A 17,969-nucleotide genomic window follows, 5' to 3' on the forward strand; every position below is an offset into this window, starting at 1 on the left:
GTATAGAAGGTCCTTATAAAAACAAAAATAGAGCTACTATAAGATCCAGCAATCCCACTCCTGGGCATATCCATAGAGGAACATGGTTTGAAAGGATATATGAACCCCAGTGTTTACTGCAGCACTATTTACAATAGCCAAGACAGGAAAGCAACATAAATGTTCATTGATGGATGAATGGGTAAAGATGTGATACATATATACAACTGAATGTTACTCAGCCATTAAAAGAAATAATGCCTTTTGTAGTAACATAGATGGATTCAGAGATTATCAAGATTAAAAGAAGTAAATTAGACAGAGAAATACAATATGATATCACTTACATGTTGAATCTAAAAAATATTGTACAAACAAACTTATTTACAAAACAGAAACAGACTGGAAAACAAATGCATGGTTACCAGACGGGGAAGGTGGCAGGGGATAGATTTGGAGTTTGGGATTGGCATGTACACATTGCTGTATTTAAAACAGATAACTAATAAGAACCTACTGTATGGCATAGAAAACCCTGTTCAATACTCTATAATAACATAAATGGAAAAGGAATTGTAAAAATAATAGATATATTATATGTATAGCTGAAATACTCTGCTGTACAACTGAAGCTAACACAATATTGTTAATCAACTTTATTCCAACATAAAATAATTGAAAAAAAGAAAATACATTTTAAAAAAAGATAAATGAATTTGGAAAAAAGAGAAATACAAAAATTGGCAAGGATGCAGAGAAAAGGGAACCCTGACACTCTGTTTGTGGGGATTGTCTGCTAAGTCGTTTCAGTCGTGTCCAACTCTATGTGACCCCATAGATAGCAGCCCACCAGGCTCCCCCGTCCCTGGGATTCTCCAGGCAAGAACACTGGAGTGGGTTGCCATTGCCTTCTCTGGGGGATTGTAGTTACTACAGAAAACAGTATGGATTTTCCTCAAAAAATTGAAACTAAAACTACCCTCAGTTCAGTTCAGTTCAGTCGCTCGGTCGTGTCCAACTCTTTGCAACCCCATGAATCACAGCATGCCAGGCCTCCCTGTCCATCACCAACTCCCTAGCAATTCTGGATATTTATATTTGAGATAAGTGAAAACATTCACTTGAAAAGACTACTGCATCCCCATAGTTATTGCACCATATTTACAATAGCCAAGATATATGGAAACAATGTAAGTATTCATTGATGTAAAAATGGATAAAAAATTGAGATAGACAAGCACACAGACATACATATACACATACAGTGGAGTATTATTCAGTCATAAAAAATATGATTCAACATTTATTTTTTTTAAATATAAATTTATTTATTTTAATTGGAGGGTAATTACTTTACAATATTGTATTGGTTTTGCCATATCTCGACATGAATCCGCCACGGGTGTACACGTGTTCCCCATCCTGAACCCTCCTCCTACCTCCCTCCCCATACCATCCCTCTGGGTCATCCCCATGCACCAGCCCCGAGCATCCTGTGTCATGCATCAAACCTGGACTGGCGATTCATTTCACATTTGATAATATACATGTTTCAATGCCATTCTCCCAAATCATCCCACCCTCGCCCTCTCCCACAGAGTCCAAAAGACTGTTCTATACATCTGTGTCTCTTTTGCTGTCTTGCATACAGGGTTATCGTTACCATCTTTCTAAATTCCATATATATGCGTTAGTATACTGTATTGGTGTTTTTCTTTCTGGCTTACTTCACTCTGTATAATCGGCTCCAGTTTCATCCACCTCATTAGAACTGATTCAAATGTGTTCTTTTAAATGGCTGAGTAATACTCCATTGTGTATATGTACCACAGCTTTCTTATCCATTCATCTGCTGATGGACATCTAGGTTGCTTCCATGTCCTGGCTATTATAAACAGTGCTGCAATAAACATTGGGGTACACATGTCTCTTTCAATTCTAGTTTCCTCAGTGTGTATGCCCAGCAGTGGGATTCCTGGGTCATATGGCCATTCTATTTCCAGTTTTTTTAAGGAATCTCCACACTGTTCCCCATAGTGGCTGTACTAGTTTGCATTCCCACCAACAGTGTAAGAGGGTTCCCTTTTCTCCACACCCTCTCCAGCATTTATTGCTTGTAGACTTTTGGATTGCAGCCATTCTGACGGGTGTGAAATGGTACCTCATTGTGGTTTTGATTTGCATTTCTCTGATAATAAGTGATGTTGAGCATCTTTTCCTGTGTTTGTTAGCCATCTGTATGTTTTCTTTGTAATCATTTTTTTTATGTGTCTTTCCAACTGGACTTTAAGCCCTTTGCATCAGGGAGAGCTTCTTATTTATACGTGTTGACCTAGATCCCACAGTAGCTGGCACACAATAATCAATAAATAGCCTTGAAAGGTGGGACAAAAAAAGAATTAATCAGCAAAATATATACAGGACTCCTACATTTATTTAGTTTACACATGTAAAGGAATTCATATAATTAAGGGAAGCAAAAAGTAAAACCGAAAAAACAAGCAACTCAATTTATAATAGCTCAATTTAAATAACTCAATTTAAAAATGGGCTATGGACTTAAATGGGGCTTGCCTGGTGGCTCAGATGGTAAAGCATCTGCCTACAATGTGGGAGACCTGGGTTCAATCTCTGGGTCAGGAAGACCTCCTGGAGAAAGAAATGGCAACCCTCTCTAGTATTCTTGCCTGGGAAATCCCATGGACGGAGAAGCCTGGTAGGCTATAGTTCATGGGGTCACAAAGAGTCGGACATGACTGAACGACTTCACTACTACTACTATGGACTTAAATGGACATTTTTTTCCATAGAAAGCATGTAAATGGCCAACAGGTATATGAACAAATGCTGAATGTCACTAATCAGTAGGGATATGCTTGACTGCTAATGAATGGAGTATGTGGTGTGGGGTTTATACAGAAGACTTTTGATACAAATAAATAACAACATTAAGTATCTCTGACTTTTGACAATTATTAATACTAGGACTGCCAGATTTGGGAAATGGACCCTACAGCTGGACACTAGATTACATTCTCAGCTCGCTCACCTTCTTTAGGCCATTCATTCCACGTTCAAAATTCTCTGCAGGAGTATCTCTGCTTGACTGATACTGGGTTGCATGACTGCACCATAACTGCCAGCATTCAGGCTGATTTTGTTGTCATAGGTCTGCAGTGGAAGGTGAAGTGCTTACAATGCTCCTTCTCACAATGCTTACAAAAAGATGGATTTCTCAAATGCTGGACAAACAGTAATGTTTGTCACTGTTGGGGCAACCGTCTTGCCCACCTCCAGGATTATAGTCAGAGGTACCTGACAAAGGACAAAGGTTTCTGTAAGAGGTATGTTTAAAAAAATTATATTTGGGCTTTTATTGTTAATTTAATTTCATTAGTATTCAGGGGCTTGAGAGACCTTAGAAAATGTGTGCTACGTTTACATATATGTATAAAAGATGGGGAAGGGAGTAAAAATTTAAAATTAAAAATGGTGAAGTCTTTTTTGATAGAGGAAACAGCCCACATATATTGAAAACAAATGCAAAGAAAGCAGAAAATGTCAAGGAAATTATGGGTGGGGTATATTAAGCAGAATCCAAGGGCATGTAAACTGCAAGACAAGGGGAAATTTTATAGAGCAGTCATTTTAACTATATTTTAAAACTTTACTGATGCCATAAAATCCAGACCCTGTAAACCTGAATTCTTCATTAAAATTAGGCTATCACATGCAAAGACAAATTGAACTGGGACGTAAAAGAGAAACTAGAGGTAAACGAGTAAACTAGTAACATTTTAGAGAATGTTTGCATAAATAGCATTTTAGAAAATATTTCAAAACCAGCATACAATGAAAACATCTAAGAGAAAATAGTGCAGACATTGGACTATTTTACATATACATATGAAATACTGTATATCAACTTTGTCTGTCTGTCCCTGCTTCTGTCTCTCTCTGTCTCTCTCCCTCAGTTGATCACTCTGTCTCTTTCACCCTTTCCCTCTCTCCCTGGTTCAATTCTATGCTTATAATCTTTACTCATTGTGTATTACTCACTTTTACTTATACTTATTGCTCTGCCTTGGCCTCACAAAGTTGTTTAGCCTTAATCCTTTTTTTCTCAGTCTTTATATACACCATTTAACTTGACTCCTGTTGAATCTGTAGCCCCAGCTCTCCAACTCAGACCTAGTTCCTAGGTCTAAACCTATATACAGCCTCCATCTGTATTGTGCTTCAAAAAGACATAAATTAGAATTCTCCTAAATTGAGCACATAGCCATCTCCTCAAAACTTCTATCCCATCTGTAATCCCAATATCATTCAGTATCATACCTATTAACTCAGTTGCTAAAGTCAGAAACCAAGAAGCCATCCTGATTCCCCACAACATTCAGATAATCATCAAGTCCTTCCAGTTCTAACCCCAAAATAACGTCTTCTTAATGTGTCCCCTCTGGTCTACTGATCTAGTTCCAATGTCCCTGTCACTTCATATTCTCACCATCTCAGAGAATAATAGAGAATGTGTCCTTACTGGTTTTTCTTTCTTGGTGCTAGAATAATCTAATTTCCTCATCTAATCATGTTACTTCTCTGCTCAAATAACTTCCACCAGCTTCTCCATAAAATTCTTTGTATGCTGTAGAATATGGCCCCTCTCACTCCGGCAGTCTCATGGCCACCACCATCCCGCCCGCTTCACTTCACTGAGTTCTCCCAGGAAATGCAAATTCCTTGAATTTGTCCTAAATTAGTTCATTCATACTCACCAACATGCCTTTGTGCTTGGACTTCCCTCTGCTCTCCTCCTGGTTTACCTGGTGAAATTCTATTCCTCCCCAGTATGTTTTACTCTATGTGCCCACCTATAGCCTTCATCATAGTAATTATAGAGTTATAATATTTTGATTGTTAGTTTTTTGTCTCTTTACTAGACTGTTAAACCCCTAGTGCAGTTAGTAGAACGTAAGTAGGTATTATAAATCTTACTACCAGAATGGTTAAATAACATTTCACTATGTCATTTTATATGTTAACCAGTATTAGGGCCATTCTATCTCCATAAAGGATCATGCTTCAGTATGTATACCTTAGTGAATAACTATTTATCCATTCATTTGCTTATATTAGAATGCTAAGAGTCACTCATGACATATCCTTATTCCTCACCTCCATATCCATTTTATCACCAGAGTATATGAGCATTACTTTCTAAACATTGTTTGGATCATTCTGTTTCTCTTCAGTTCCACTATTACTATCAGTCTAGTGTAAGATACAGTATTTCTTCCTGGACTGCTGCAATAAGTCTCTGAAATAGTTTATTTATGTTTAGTCTGGACTCTCCCTCCAGTTTTCACATTGCATCCAGAGTTATCATTTCAAAATGCAAAGCTAGCTCTACTTCCCTTCTGTTGTTACTTTCTCTCCACTGTCACACATTAACATACGGAAAACCGTGGATCCATGGTTGAGCTTTACTCTTGAGATTAAGGAGAAAAAGTAATTGGAGACTATCTGATTTTCCATCACTGAAAGTATAGATACATAAACCATGATGGGGACACATGAAGTGTTATGTAACACGAGCAGCAGATTATATGTTCTCCTAGCAACATGAATGGTTCTTAATAAGGACACGGTTGAAAAAAATAAGAAACTAAATAAGATCTATAGCACAATACTATTTACATGAATTTAAATGTATTCAAACAATACAGGATCAGCAAAGATATATTCAAGTGCAAATGCATGTTTCTTATACTTCTTGCTCCTATTCCCTGCATCGGTTTTTTTTTTTTCCTGTAGCACTTAACATCTAACCAAATATATTTTACTTATTTATATCATTCTATGTCTTCTTTATCATAAATGTAAACTTCATAAGGATTTAAATCTATTTGGTTCACTGTTATCTTCCCAGTTCCTAGAGTGGTGTATGGCACAGAGAATGAGTGTTCAATAAATATTTAGTCTACTGAATGAATTTTCATTCAGTACATTAGAATATTTGTCTAGTCTAATGAACAGATTTTCATTCAGTATATTAGAATATTTGTTCATGGTGATACGTGGAATAATGGAATTCAGTGTAAGGGGAAAAAAATCAGTAAATCGGTCAATTTAAACAAACTAACCATAAAGGGGAGACCAAAATCCTTGGCATGACCCTCAAACCCTTCAGGTTCTAGTTTATATATGTATGCTAAGTTGCTTCAGTCATGTCTGACTCTTTGCGACCCTATGAACTATAGCCTGCAAGGCTCCTCTGCCCATGGAATTCTTCAGGCAAGAATACTGGAGTGGGTTGCTACTACCCCCTTCAGGGGATCTTCTCAACCTAGGGATCAAATCCACATCTCTTATGTCTCCTGCATTGGCAGGCAGGTTCTTTACCATTCACACTACCTTGGAAGCTCCTCTAGTTTGTATGCATCTCTAGAGCATTGTCATCTCTTGATGGGCTCTTCCTGCCCACCAGGTATCTCCCTGCCCACAGATACCTGCTCCCAGTTTTCTAAATGCACCTTATTTCCTGACACTTCAGGATCATCATTCCGATCATCCTGTCTAAAGAACTGTCTAAAGAACTTGTCTTTGTCTAAAGAACTTTTCCTACCCATATTCCCCTCTCCCCAACAGTTCTTTGCCTAGTGAAATCCTACTCATCCTTTTAGACACCTGCTCAAGGGCCACTTCTTCAAGAAACCTTTCTTGGCTCCTTTAGTCTGTAATGCTGCCATGGAAATCCTATGCCAGCATGCATGCATGCCAAGTCACTTCATTTGAAGTCCTGTAATCAATCTTATTTCCTCTGGATGTCTAGATAGATAGATGGATGGATGGATAGATACATTTGCTCTTGGGCTCAGTCATGTCTGACTCTTTGTGACCCAATGGACTGTAGCCCACCAGGCTCCTCTGTCAATGGGATTTTCCAGTCAAGAATACTAGAGTGGGTTGCCATTTCTTCCTGACCCAGGGATTGAACCTGCATCTCATGCATCTCCTACATTGACAGGCAAGTTCTTTACCACTGAGCCATCTGGGAAGCTCCAAATAGATGGATAGGTAGATAAATAAATTATGCATTCAACTTTATGTTATTTCATTAGCTCCAATCTACCCGACTAATCTACAAGCTCCACAAGACCAGGGACTGTTTGTGTTTTCTGTTTGTTTTAAATATTTATTTATTCAGCTGTTTCAGGTCTTAGTTGTGTCACGTGGGATCTTTCATTCGACACACAGTCTTTCCAGCTGTGGCACAGACGCCCTTTGCACAGGCTCCAAAAGCACGCGAACTCAGTACTTGCCATGCATGAGCTTAGTTGCCCCACAGCATGTGGTATCTTAATTCTTGGACCAGGGACTGAGCCTGTGTCCCCTGCATTGCAAGGCAAACTCTTAACCACTGGACCATCAGGGAAGTTCCTGTTTATGTGTTTGACCATTGCTATATTTCTGGTGCCTAAAACACTACCTGGCATATAGTAGTATTCAACAAATATTAAGTATTTGAATGAGTCTCTTTTTACATATTTCTTTGTAGCCTTTAAGAAAATAGAATTGTTATCTGCGAGAATTTCCCTAAATCAAGAAAGCTTCACTCTGAATTTTTTATTCCATTTCAAGGTCACTCTTCTTACAAATGGCCTTCATATCTGTCTTATTGTCTCATCAGAAATGACATTAAGGTCACCAGCCTAGATAAGATTTCCCTAGAATAGTTATTTAATAGAGCTAGAAAGCAACAGGCTCATTTTTTAACTTTGGGGGAACTGATATTAAAGCATCTCCTGTCATTACTTTTTTGGAAAACATTTAAGTTAATTATGTACAAGAAAATTAATATTTCTTTTGCCTTGGAGCCAGATCCTATGCCTTGTTCAGCTCAAGCTTTTGTAAAATATTTAGTGCTTTTCATTATTCGATTTCTTGGCACTCTTCAGTGTTTCTGTCACTTTAATTGGAAAAAATACAGGAGGTCTTTGATGACTGAAAGAATGAGTCCCTACACCTAGCAACCAGTAACTGGCATTGCTTATTGTGAAAGGAGCTGGCTTTTCAAAGTCAGGGAGCTAAAGCTTTGATCAGATTGCTCTTAAAAATCACCATTAACTTTTCCCCTTATTGTAATTCTTGTTTAATCAATTAATTGCAACTTCTGAAGCTGAAGGCAAAGAATAAATGAAATCTAATGAACAAAATCTATGTGATAATGAGATTTCTTTTGAAAATGGTGTTTCTAACTTATATATAGGTTTAATTTTGACTAATAATGTATTTGATAAAAAAAGGTTTTATGGGGAGATATTTTCCCCGATCGACACTTGCTGATGTGGCCCATCTCTCATATATCATTTTGCCTGCACTTCTCTTCCCTGTCCTTTGATGCTTGTGAAAATGCTTTTAGATTTAAATGAAAATGCCCATAGATAAAAGAAACAAAGTGTTTCCACTCAATTTTGAGTATGAAGACTAAATCAAATGTTCACAAAGACTTGGCTTCAAAGTATCCAAGACAAGAAATCTTATAAATGGAGAGAAATATATTTAGTTTTCTGGGAATTATAATACATTGAGAGGAGGGATTGAGAGAAGAAAGGGTCGCATTTTTCCAGCATTTGAAATGCAAAAACTAAAATATAATAGAGTTACCTTTCAAATCCTTAAAACAATTGGGCAGTATACCTGTCTACTAATAATTCCTTGTGTTCAAATCTAAGAGATTCACCTAAGTAGGTCTCTGGGTTGCTTGCCTAATCATTCCAAGGAAAAGGCAGTTTGTTATATCCATTATACTATGTGTGGATAGGAAGAAGCCCAAATGATACACAGATGACCCTAAATTAATGTTTTCTGCTTGTATTAATCTTTTTACTCTAATGTAAACATTCAAAGTCTGATGCTATTTCTCACAGGTTGCATTATGAAGTATAAAGATTTGGATTTCTTTGCCTTGAAAAAGGAAAGTTTGGGAAAGTAATTTTCTAAGGGGATATCATTGTTCAAAACATTCACTCATTAAAATTTAAGAAGTTGAAATACTTTAACCTCCAGTAGTGATGCAAAATTTGAATGTCTCTTTAGAATGCTCATAAATACTGAAAGAAAACAGGATTTTTGCAGTATCTCAAAGTGATCAACCAAATTTCCTGAGATAAGTTAGACAGGATTCCTAAGACCTTTTAATAAAACATACTACATGCTGGCTCTCAGCAGGTGAATTTCAGAAAGAATGCTGAGAATATTCTTTTGAAAAAAGTTTATTGTGTATGATTGCCAAATAACTCGCATTTTCAAATCTTTGGGAAAGTTGAGAGGAATATTTAATTTATTAAAATATACATTGGCTTTACTGTAAAACGTAAGAATGATAAATCAGATCCAAGGGGTATTGCCTGATAAATATACTTTACTTTATTTTTATTTTGACAAAATAATATATGAACATATTATAAAAGTAAAATAGCACAAAAATGCTGATATTTGATATAAAGTGTCCTACTATACTTCTCACCAACCCATATTCTCTTCCTTCAAGGCAATCACTTTCAACTTCTATAATAACGTAATCTGATATGTGATTACATATTTAAAAATAAATATTATCCTTGTACTGCTGTGTTGTTTTATTAATTTTAGAAATTGCATTTTGATTCCTAATCTAGTATATGAATCTTTAGCTTTCTTTTCCATATACACACTCTACGTCTCCCTCATCCCCTTATGGGTGGTCACAGTTTTTCATTAACTCATGATTTATTTTATTATGATTGCATAATTATTATTCACTCCTAAGACAAATTATATACTGTGATTGTATGTATTTTTTCCTATGAATTAATAACTTCTTTATTTTGGCATTTCCTTAGTTTTCTAATTATATATATAATACTGAATTTCCAAAACTTTACAAAATGCTAGGACATACTACGGAGAAGGCAATGGCAACCCACTCCAGTACTCTTGCCTGGAAAATCCTATGGACAGAGAAGCCTGGTAGGCTGCAGTCCATGGGGTTGTGAAGAGTTGGACACGACTGAGCGACCTCCCTTTCACTTTTCCTTTCATGCATTAGAGAAGGAAATGGCAACCCACTCCAGTGTTCTTGCCTGGAGAATCCCAGGGACGGGGGAGCCTGGTGGGCTGCTGTCTATGGGGTCACACACAGTCGGACATGACTGAAGCGACTTAGCAGCAGCAGCAGCAGGACATTCTATTGTCTACACAGATGCATAGGGTAATTCCTAAGTTCCTTTTTCCCCTTCTTGATCCAATCTTTTTTTTTTTTTGTATGGCATTATGGTTTTATTTAATGGATATAGCATCTCTATTTTTAAAAAATTTCCTTCTGTTTCCAGAACAGTCACTTCTTCTCCTAGTTTCTACTTTTCTGTTTCTTTTGAGCTCTTGTTTGAGGATTTACAGAAGTCAAGTAATTCTTGGCTGTGTATATTCCAATGTGGAGTGGTGAATTGTAGTTTAGAGGATTTACACCTCCGCATGTTGGGGCTTCCCTGATAGCTCCGTTGGTAAAGAATCCACCTGCAATGCAGGAGACCTCGGTTCAATTCCTGTGTCAGAAAGATTCCCTGGAGAAGGGATAGGCTACCCACTCCATATTCTTGGTCTTCTCTTGTGGCTCAGTTGATAAAGAATCTGCCTGCAATGCAGGAGACTTGGGTTTGATCCCTGGATTGGGAAGATCCCCTGGAGAAGGAAAAAACTACCCACTTCAGTATTCTGGCCTGGAGAATCCCATGGACTGTGTAGTCCATGGAGTCTCAAAGAGTTGGACACAACTGAGTGACTTTCGCTTTCACTTTCTTGTTGGGGAAGAGGGCTGTTGACTGGTGGACTTCATTCAAAGGGACTGGCCTGCAGTTTTGTGCTCTTCAGGGTGAAAGGGAACACCTCCAGACTTTGGTGATGGCAGGTCTTTCCCTAGGGCCATTCAGTTTCTCCAGAGATGAGTGTTCTAGTCTCCTGCCTGGGGTGTATGCCTAGTGCCTGTATTCTGGGAGCAGAATAAAGGACAGGAGCTGACAAGTCCAAAGTTTCAGTGAGCAAACTTCTGTTTAATGCTCCTGTTTTCAGCTTTGCACTTCAGCCCGTGAGCAGTCATGGGGTCCATGGTAAGAACTGATGGATCCTCTTTAATCACTGCCTAAAGGCTCTAGATTTCTGTTTCTTATTTCTGCCAAGATTATTTAACTCTCCTCCATCTATTTTTTTTTCCTCTCGAATTGTGCTGTCATCCTGAATCTACTATTCTCTTCTTTCCTATTCTTTTTCTGTTTCTTTATTCCTCTGTGAGCATTTTAGTTTGTTTTTGTAGATCAGAAAGGAGATAAACTCAATTCTCCATGTATTTATCTAGATAAATTCAAAAGATTGATGGAATAATAAAATTTTTTTGAAGGAGTTGCCTAGATATTTACAAAAAGGTATCCTATCTCACTTGTCTTTAACAAGAAAAATCACTTGTCTTAATCAAGAAAATTTAAAACCAATTTTAAAAGATCAACTCCTTGGCATTGAGAAGTTAGGATGGAATGTTCGGCATGTAAGCATTTGGCATAAAGGGTTCTGATTCATCCCTCAAGTTCTGTGGATAATTCTTTGTTCTGTGGAGGAAAAGACCCTAGTTCAAAGTTCATTTGAAAGGGTTTCTCTGGTAAAGGCAGGGCTCAGAAAGAAAATGCCCTGGTGACATCCTCAGACAGGAAGAACAAACAGGAAAGTGAAATCTTATTCAGTGTTTAAGCTGGGTTAGGGCTCCAGATACTAAACTAGGGGAGCACCTGAGATGTGGACACAGGAACTACTTGATGCCAGACAGGGTGTACTACAATAGTCATTCCACAGCTAGAGGCTCCAGATAACTACTTCTGACTTTACAGGTGAGTGTTATTGTTCACTGGAATAGTAGAGTGAAAGAAACATTAACATTGTTTTGGTGGCATTTAAGTATTAAAAATCATTATTTCTGACTTTATCAAAATCTTATTTTTATTCAGACTTGTCTATTTTATTATTTCTGGACTTTCTTAGCTCCCGAACTCTGGATATTTGTCATAGAGACTGAGGAGATGGATGAAATGTTAATTGCTTGAATGGGTTAGGGAGGTGCTGGCTTACTTCACACACTAGGTTACTTTTTTTTTTTTTTCATTTTTTTTTTTAATGCAGGTCTCGAAATAGTTTTAATGAACATGAAAATATACCCTCAAAATATGCAAAAGTAGAAATGGAATAATGAATAGGCAAGGAATCAGATTTTATATAAATCAGAAAAAAATATTTATGACAGCCTTTATTTCCAAAAATTTATTTTTACCAGAATAGATTTTAGTGCTGTTCAAATACAAAGTCATATCCCAGAAATGTATGTAACACAAATATGTCAGTATTTTTAGCTCCCCTTTCAACTGTTATATATCAATTTGATATTCATTTAATTATACCAAATCTATATTTTCATCCCTGATCGCTCCTAAATGCCAGAACCACAAATTCAGTGCTTTCCTAATATCTCCATTTGGATATCCCATAAGAATTCAACTCAATCTGTTTGAAGCTAACTTATCATCATCCTCCAAGGTTCTCCTGAGATATTTACCTGTCCCTGTGAATGGCACCTCATTTCCCAAGCCAAAAAAAAAATTTTTTTTAATCAAATTTGGTTTTACTTCTCCTTTACTCCAAATAACCAAACACTGCATATGAGCAGTTTTACTTCCTCAATAATTCTACAGTGCAACCCTTTTACAATCTCACTTCCAAATGGCTTGCCTGATTTAGGTGATCAGAATCTTTTTCCAAATCTAAAAGATACATCCTAGCCAGTTCCCCAGTTTCCATACTTGCCCCTTTCTAATTCATTCTCCACACTGTAACCAGAGTGATCTTCCTCTAGTACCAATCCTGTCACTTCATTTCCTTTCTTAAACAAGCTTAAGAGCTCCTCTTAACCCTTCTGAATGAAGTTCAAACCCCTAAGTAAAGTTTATTTGTCTTGGCTATTGTTTGTAGTATCATGACCTCTCCTCCGCCTCTTCTGCTTCAGACACTGAGCTTTCATCCACCGTATTTTCCCAAATGAACCATACCCTCTCATAACTCAGTTTCCTTTCTATCTGGGTTCCTCTCAGAGATACAGTCACCTCCTTGCTATGTTCCTTTACCAGATTAATTCTTTCTTCCTTTCAGGACTCCACTTACAGGCCGCTTCTCCAGGCAGCTTTCCCCAAATTACAAATATACTTTCAATGCTCTCTATCCTAAACCACTCTCATTGACTTCTCCACACCTTATTCCAAGTCTCTATTTTCACAGCCACTAAACTATACAATTTTTGAAGGCATATTATTTGTTTATTTGCCATGGTATCCCTAGACTCCAACATAATGTACTCATGAAACACATTCAGTAAATATATGTTGAATTAATGTGTGGGCCAGTCTATTTGATATTGAGCCATTCTTCTTCAGTGACAATCCCAAGAAGACAGTTAAGTCCAAAATAATTCAGCATTTACAAGTAGTTGTTAGAATAGACTTTTTACTTTGTTCAGTTCAATTCAGTCGCTCAGTCACGTCCGACCCTTCACAACCCCATGAATCACAGCACGCCAGGCCTCCCTGTCCATCACCAACTCCCGGAGTTCACTCATGTCCATCAAGTCGGTGATGCCATCCTGCCATCTCATCCTCTGTCGTCCCCTTCTCCTCCTGCCCCCAATCCCTCCCAGCATCAGAGTCTTTTCCAATAGTCAACTCTTCGCATGAGGTGGCCAAGGAGTTTCAGTTTCAGTTTCAGCATCATCTATATCAATTAATACAGCAATTAAAAAATGAAGAAATGCCACATACCTATTTTTCTTTAGTTATTGAGTAGACTTAAGCAAATTTTACCAAGTAAATAATTCTGTATGGAGAAGAAAAACGGAGTGTCAGATGTCATAAAGATTCTTGGACTATTGAATTAGAGATTTTCAGAAGAAACCTTGTAAAGATATATTCAAGCAAAACCAAAATCGCCTGATATTTTAAAAGCCTTGCTCTCTTGTGCTACAGTAAATATCAATTTAACTATTAAGGGACCAAATTATTCAAGATCAGTTGCATTTACAGTTAAATAAAGATGAGAGTTACTATGAGGACAGTTGTTTCATCTTAAGAGTCTACCTGTACTTAAACTGTTAAATGATATGTGAATGATCTTCACCCTTTATTTCTCTTTTTCTTGTATCACTGCCTGAGTTCTTCAATTGAAATCCTTTGGGTTAAGAAAATTATGATTTCTTTAGCTTTCTGGATGAGGGAGTTGAGTTGGTTCACTACATAGTGCCTATGACTCTATTTCAAGCTGGAACTCAGTAGCATTATGCCCCAAATTTTCTAAAATTAGCCATGAGGCTCCCAGAGGAATTGACTTAATTTAGCTATTTTATGTTAGATTTCATTACAGAGATCTATTAGATTATCATTAATCTTAGAACATATGATAATATTAAATAAAAATAACAGAATGAGTGTTTCTTAAATTGAAATATGCCCAGGAATTGCTCAGTGCTACCAAATAATTCATTGGACCTTATGTAACTAACTATATGTAACTAACTAAAGTCCGATCTTCTCTCCTACCAGTATATTTGTCAGATTTCTCTCTTTGGTTATCCTCTCCTCTACCAATAACTCAGGAGCAATTCCTAGTTAAAGAATTTTCTCTCAAACTTGTATTACATCCTTAAATAGGCATTTCCCTAGTGTGGCAGTTCTCCAGAATATTTATTTCACTTCTGCACATGGGAAAGGTGCATTCATATGTGGAACACACATGAACGTACCCAGATTTCTGGCTAAAATATAGATTAAAATATGCTCCGTACAATTCCTGAGGGCTAGCTTATACTACACACTGACTCCCTGTTAAGTGATCAACTCATCCATGTGTCTGTTGTGAGGCTTCAGCTGAGAACTGTTACATTTGGATACTGGCTCAAGTTTAGGATTTCTTATTGACATTTGGATAACAAGCAGGGCTCTGGAAGTAACTGGTAAACAAGAAAAATGATGCTAGTTTTATTATTCATCTTCAATGGTGATGGTGGTTTTAGTTGCTATCGTGTCTTGTGACCCCATGGACTGTAGGCTGCCAGGCTCCTCTGTCCATGGGATACTCCAGGCAAGAATACTGGAGCGGATTGCCATTTCCTTCTCCAGGGGATCTTCCTGACCAAGGAAGTGAACCCGGTCTCCTTCATTGCAGGCAGATGATTTACTGACTGAGCTATGAGGGAAGCCCCATTCATCTTCAATAAGTTGTTCTAATAACTCTCTAAAAGGAGTTTTAGACATCACCTGCAGTATGACTTTAATAAACAGCTGGCAGTCAAAACTAATAACACCAAAAGCTAATTTTAAAGATTTCTTTTGCTCTGTTCCCATAGTATTTAGTCTGTATCCTTGAAACAGCCTTCACCACATTTCATTGTGCCTGTTGTATCCTTCAGAATGGAAGTTCATGGAACCAGAGAACTACTGTCGTTCTTGTCTTGTCATCATCTACTACTGACTTGACAGCCAATACCTAAATGGAAGGAGCATTTTATTCCCAGGGCTCCATTCCTTTTCTCTAAAACCTTAACTTGCTGCTGTGGTATCTTCCCAGTTTCTTCTCTCCTTCCTTTCTTATTTCATTCCTTCCTTCCTTGATGATACAGATATTTTTAACACAGTTGTTCTGCTCTAGAAATTGAAGAAACAACAGTGAACGAGACTAAGTCTCTATCATTATAGAGCTTATTTCCCAATAGGAAAAAGTATAGGCTTTGATACTGACTCATGCACATCAGGAAAACTGAATTACAAAGACACTTTGGGGTTATAATTCTTACAGATTTAAAGAGTCCTAGGAGCAAATAACCTCTCTGACCCATCACTTTACTCAGGAATATCTTAGTGTTTTTAACCATATGCACTCCCTTGTGAAAGCCTACTGACATATACAGGACACACAGTCAGGATATTTTCTGCTTCCCCAAATTCTACTTTTCCCTAGTCCATCCTTAATCTTTGAGTACCTCATCACACATCCTTCTGTTTTCCAGTGAATTTTAACTTTACAGTAAGTAAAAGTGAAAATAATTCCCATGACACTAGATGATTGCACTATGAATATAGAACTAAGTGCCTAATTTTCTTTTGAGGAAAACAACATAGAAGGGAAATAAATTCCTGTATTCTAGGTCAAACTCACATTTGATAATAATCTCTCTGAATCTTGTTCTTTAGCAGCTTAGGTAGCAGAGTACAAAACATGAAGCTCTACTTTTTAAAATGCAGTTATTAAACTTGTTAAATGAGAAAGTAAATAGAAATCTCAGCATAGATGGTTTAAAAAGAAAGATAATTTCAGAAAACAGTACAATTTCTTGAATGTACTTTTATACTGAAATCAAATACCACTTTAAATTTAGATACAATTAAATATTTGCCTTTCCATAGGTTATATATAGTTTCACTTTAAGATAATTTGTTTATACTCTGACTCCAACATCATGGCACCAAATTGGTGCAGAAAAATTATGGAAAGTGTTACCCAAATTAAATATAACAGTATAACAGAGAGTCAGGAATTAAATTGTAGAATTTGAGTTCAGTTCAGTTCAGTCACTCAGTCATGTTCGACTCTTTGTGACCCCATGGACTGCAGCACGCCACGCCTCCCTGTCCATCACCAACTCCCGGAGTTTACTCAAACTCATGTCCATTGAGATGGTGATGCCATCCAACCATCTTATCCTCTGTCAAATTTGAGTACATTATCTTAAAAATGACAAGCTTATATCTGAGCTTTATGGTTCATCATATATACTGATAGCAAAGTCAAGAATACTTATGAACTCCAAAGAGGAAGATATAAGTGAAGTGGTGTGTATATAGATTAAAAGAGGTTATTCACTAAGTTTGTGCAGTCCTGTTAATACACTTTTAAGCCAGAGCTACTAAATATTTGCAAATGTGTTAAAAACATGGATTCTAAGTATTCACCCACTCAAAACCCTGAGTCTGATACAATCCTTGGGGGCTGAAATTGAAAATTCATATCCTTATTAAGGATATAAATCAGAACAGAAGTTCTCAGACATTGCACAATTTTCACTTTACCTAGGTGTGGAAGTTTGGAACTATGAAATAGCTTAAATTTTGGAAGATGACTTTTGCTTACTCCATTGCAAATATCTTCTGCTTCTGTGTTCAGAGACATCAAGCCCAAAACATAATCTCCTGAATTTCCTCCCCATTTGGAAGATAAGCAGTAGTTGGTCATCTTCAAAAGAAAACTCATGGAAGAGTGATACATGCACAGGAATTATTGGTGCCTCCTTATTGGTTACCAGATTATACTAATTCTAAAACAAAAGGCCCAGTAGAATTTCCCAGTCACATCTAAGTTCATTGATTTATGTGTGGTCCATGGTTGTCCATCTTCCCTGGTGGCTCAGATGGTAAAAGCGTCTGCCTACAATGCAGGAGACCCAGGTTCGATCCCTGGGTTGAAAAGATCCCCTGGAGAAGGAAATGGTAACCCACTCCAGTACTCTTGCCTGGAAAATCCCATGGACAGAGAAGCATGGTAGGTTACAATCCATGGCGTCGCAAAGAGTCAGACATGACTGGAGCGACTTCACTTTCTTTTTCTTTCATGGTTGTTTTTGTGCTACAGTAGAATTGGCAGACTGTACGGTGTACAAAGCCTTAAGTATTTACTCCCTGGCCCTAAAAAGAAAAAAAGTTTGTTGAACTCCTGTTCTGGTGTTCTAAAATTTCACCATAGATTGGCATATATTACTTTTTAAAAATGTGTTTGTGTTAGGCCTGCAGTACATCCTTCCCATTTGAAAAAAAAAGACTTGTCAAATTTGGAAAATATTCTTTTTTATATTTCTTTAAAAATGTCTTTCCTTGGGT

The 17,969-nt window shown here is 37.2% G+C and overlaps 1 protein-coding gene across 14 annotated transcripts in view; it reads left to right on the forward strand.

Moving 5' to 3' along the window:
• MAGI2 (membrane associated guanylate kinase, WW and PDZ domain containing 2) overlaps positions 1-17,969 on the forward strand; it is a 1,467,480-nt gene that overhangs the window by 829,258 nt on the left and 620,253 nt on the right. The window contains exon 1 of one of the 14 annotated variants that reach the window (XM_059886049.1): positions 11,603-11,894. The exons of the other annotated variants lie outside the window; for them this stretch is intronic. The gene's annotated coding sequence lies outside the window, so the exon portion shown is untranslated. Of the gene's footprint in view, positions 1-11,602; positions 11,895-17,969 lie in introns of those variants that run through there. 14 annotated transcript variants of the gene reach the window in all.

This window comes from Bos taurus, chromosome 4 (assembly GCF_002263795.3).
Source record: "Bos taurus isolate L1 Dominette 01449 registration number 42190680 breed Hereford chromosome 4, ARS-UCD2.0, whole genome shotgun sequence".
Lineage (NCBI taxonomy): Eukaryota > Metazoa > Chordata > Mammalia > Artiodactyla > Bovidae > Bos > Bos taurus.